The sequence below is a fragment of the Piliocolobus tephrosceles genome, chromosome 15 (assembly GCF_002776525.5).
Source record: "Piliocolobus tephrosceles isolate RC106 chromosome 15, ASM277652v3, whole genome shotgun sequence".
NCBI lineage: Eukaryota > Metazoa > Chordata > Mammalia > Primates > Cercopithecidae > Piliocolobus > Piliocolobus tephrosceles.
In genome coordinates, this window is record NC_045448.1 from 3881889 (window position 1) to 3886135 (window position 4247).

The following is a 4247-nucleotide window of genomic DNA, read 5'->3' on the forward strand; positions in this document are numbered from 1 at the left end:
TTTTCATGAGGTCCTCTTCCTTCTTATCAGACACCAGGCATCGATTAGGGCCCACCCTACTTCCAAATAAGGTCATATTCTCAGGTGCTGGGGATTAGGACTTCAAGCTATGTGGTGGACACAACCCAACCCGTAACAGAGGGAAGAGTGGAGGCGCTCAGTGCAAATAGAGAATCTGGGGACAAAATGTCAAGAACAAGGAGGAAGAAGAGGTGAGAACAGGAGCTGATGCCACACGGGGGAGTCCTCAGATGCTGGACGAGGGCGTTTCAATTTTACCCATTAAATCCGGAACCTGACAGCGAGAATGTGATGCCTGAAAATGTATAGGTTCCTGGTCCTGATTCTCAGAGCGGGGTCTGTTAATGTGCTTTTCTGAAGTGGCCAGGGGAACTCTGCCCCTTTCCAGGCGTGGACAAGGGACACGGCCACATGAAGACCACAACAGCCACAGAAGCTGTCCCTGTAGGTTTACGGCTGTTCTCCTTTCTTCTAATTTTATAAGAGCTTTATTCATGAATCAAAACACTTCTCCAGGTAGAAGTACATTGGAGGCCTTAGCCATTCGTTTGGAAACAACCCAGCTTAGCAACTGTGCAGTTTTCTGGCCCAGTGTCACCTCCAAAAGAAAAAGAGAGAAGAAACCATAAGACCAAGCACCCTTCCTCCTCAGAGCCTGTTACTAGTCAGACTCATTCTCCCAACAAGGGCTCCAGCCTCACACTTTGCCACTCCGTCAGTGGGGCACAGTCCTGTCCTCAGCGCCACACCCTGCAGGGCATGGTGGCCCGCCTTAGGGCAGACGTTGGTGGTGAACCTATTGGGTGGAGCAGTAGGATCTTCATTTCAGCCTGGAGTGCCCTGGCGCGCTGGTGAGAGGCAAAAGCTGCCTTCTGTGGTCACATCTGCCGATCTGGTGTGACCTGACTGACTACAGAAGCTGTGTATCCAGCGTAGCTGCGCTTCCTCCCCTCCGTCCGATCGTGTGAAAGTGTGGCTCACACAAACCCAGGGCAGGTGCTTATTCCTGTTTCAGATGGGCTCGCTGCAGGACTCGGGTGCCGGGGCCCTGCGCTGGCCCTTCCAGAGGCAGCAGAGCCGGCTGTGCAGGGGGCTCCAGTGTCTGACTTGATCGTCTACAATTTAGTTTCCATTTAGCTTTGAAATACTTATTAACTGTACAATATACACACGTACAGCCATGTACATTTGTGAAGGGTACAGGGATAACTGGGATAATATTGTCATCATTGTCATGGGTTGTGTTCCTGAGGGGACAGAGTGACAGTGTGAGCTCTTCAGCACGCAGGCAGAAGCAGTGTCAGGGTTTGACTCCCTGAGACATGTTTCGAGGAGTATAAAGTGCCCAATTTATCTGTACTATTTATTTCAGTTAGGACTTTGGACCCTTTAATCCCGTTCAGAGAGGTTTAGTCACAGCAGGGAGGGACTCGGCTGGCCTGTCACTGATGTCTGGCTGAGTCTATAATGCAATCAGTAATATGACCTGGCTGGTTCCTGCGGGCATTATTAGGTACAGGAAGTGGCAAATGAGATCAGTCAAGGGTTAGTGAAAGTGTTAGAGCCTTGGCATGGCTGAGCCCACTGTTGTCCCTGTGTGTGTGTTGAGGGGGTGGGGTCCTGTGACTTCTCCACGGCCAGGCACCTGTCACCATGGACGGCCCTGCACACCCACCGATACTCTGCTCAGCCCGGTCTGTTCTAGGCGAGAGCCACGACGGTGCTCTGAACTTCCTCATCTTCCTACAGCAGCATCTGTCTGTAGTTTGTTCCTTTTTAACAGGTCCCATTGTTTGGCCAGTGGGTGCTTTGGGAGGCACATCTGAAGTGCCCCTTCTCAGGAAGGTGTCTGGGATGGGCCCTTCGTGAACGCATTTCTTTTTACAGGAGCCATGCTTTTAGACAGGATCCAGGACGTGAGGTCCTCTAGGATTCGTTTTGGAGAATGGGATTGTTTAGGCCTCTATGGAGATTTCTCAGCAGGTTGTGTACGCAATGCAGGCTTGACCATGGCTTCTTCGGAACATGCCCCAACCCAAGGCTGACTTTAGTTCAGGTTTAGGGCTCTCTTCGTTGATTTTGGAAAGGATTCCAGGAAGCGTTCTAGGGTTGGGGAAGTAAGACAGGGAGCAAAGTCAACAAGAGGCACTTTATGGAGCAGGTGATTGATGTAGGAGACGTGGCACGGGTTGCCTCAGTGTCCTCTGAAAGCTTACATGGAATATGCCTAGAGCCGGGCCCTGAGGGCAAGGGCTGGGGGTTTCATCGGAGGGCTCTCTCCTCTCCTTAGCTGAGGGCTGCTTTGGGATGGAGCGCCACACACCCTGCTGCTTCTCACCTGCCACTCACAGTCCAGTAAGAGGAAAGCAGGGACTCATGGCAGCATCAGAACTGTCTCTAGCTGACACCCAGGAACACCTGGGGAAGAGGGCAGAGCCCCCGGCGTGTCTGCTAAACTTTGCTTCTGCAGGGAGTCCTCTGGACACCATCCTTTCGGGTGCTGCCTTTGCCTTTCAGGGCTGACTTTGAGGTGTCTTCTTCATGGGACTTGACCTGGTTGCCGCCTTACCTTTATCTCTGTGTGTGCTTGTGTGTGTAGGGGATGAGTGTGCTGTGCAGAAAATTAAGTGGCATCCACTCTGAAGCCCACACCCTGGAGAGAAGAGCACTCACATTTATCACCTTCCTGCTGCGGACCAGGCGCTCAGTACTTTACTGACATGGTAAAGTACCAATCCTTACAATCACCTTGTAAAGCAGATGTATGAGCCCACAGGGACTCAGAAAACTTAAGTGCCTTCCCCAAGGGTGCACACTGGGAGAGTGGTAGAGTACGAGTTAGAACCCAGGTCCATGTCATGCTGGGCCCATGCTCTTTCCGGCCTCCAAGGTTGCCACCCCCTGGGGAGATGTGGGACTGGTTTGTGGAAAGGGAAAGAACTCTCAGCTCATTCTGACAGTAGCCAACAAAATCAACTTGATTTAAAATCTGTCCCTGGTTCCCACATTTGTGGTAAATTGGATATCAGATGTACACATTATTGAATTTCATGTTCTGAATGTTTAATTCTTCTCCAAGTGTCACATAATTAGCCATTTGTTATATAATTGTTTTCATTACTTACATAAATTGTTTTCATTAGTGGCTCTAAATGGGTGAGTGACATTAATATGGAATAAATACAAATCATGCTGCAGCAAGGGAAGTCAGTGAGAAAAGAGGCAGCCTGGGGCTCAGGGTTAGGCTCCTATTATCATCCCCAGTCACTCGCCAGGGCACACAACTGGGGAATGCCCGGGAGGGGCACAGGGTCCCTCCCATTCCTTGCAAGAGGGGAGAAGACCTACTGGAAGACATTCATCACCACTGGAAGACATTCATCACCTCTGTCCCTGATAAACGCAGTGGTACTAACAGTTACCATTTTGCCCATCTTCAAGAAGTAAGGAACTTTATGTACATTCTCCCATTTTCATTTCATCTATTTGATTCAAGCATGAAGTGAACTGAGTCAGTCACCTGGTAACTTAAGAAACCCTGGTAGTACCTGGCAGAGCCTAGAATCGAATCCAGATCGGTCTGATTCCCAAGCCAATACCCAGTGCTCCCAGTGTTTCTGTGGAAAGCAGTGTTTGTTCCGGAGATGTTCATCCTGAGCAGCTCTGAGATTTAGAAGATGAGACCTGTAACTGCAGAGCCCCTACTCTGACACTTAGATGACCTCTCTGAGGATTTTGGCCACTACCTCCCATGGTCTAACAATACAAGGAAGGGAAATGTTTGAAAACCTGCTATGTATTAAGCGTATTTATTATTCAGACCCTTCCAAGGACCCAAGGATGTCCTGTGGGCCCTGGGGACCAGGGAAGAAGAACATTGTCCCTTCCAGGTCACCTGCAGGCCTTGCAGCTTCCTCTGTGGGGAACACAATTTAAAAGGCAGGGAAACCCTTGCTTCCTCAGGGCAGCGTTTGGGTCCAGAGTGAAGTCACCTTCTTCCGGCTTTCAAGGCCCCATCAGGGACTTTCTTCCAGCTCTCAAGGCTGCATCAGGGACCCTCTTCCAGCTCTCAAGGCCGCATCAGGGACCCTCTTCCAGCTCTCAAGGCTCCATCAGGGACTTTCTTCCAGCTCTCAAGGTCCCATCAGGGACTTTCTTCCAGCTCTCAAGGCCCCATCAGGGACTTTCTTCCAGCTCTCAAGGCCCCATCAGGGACCCTCTTCCAG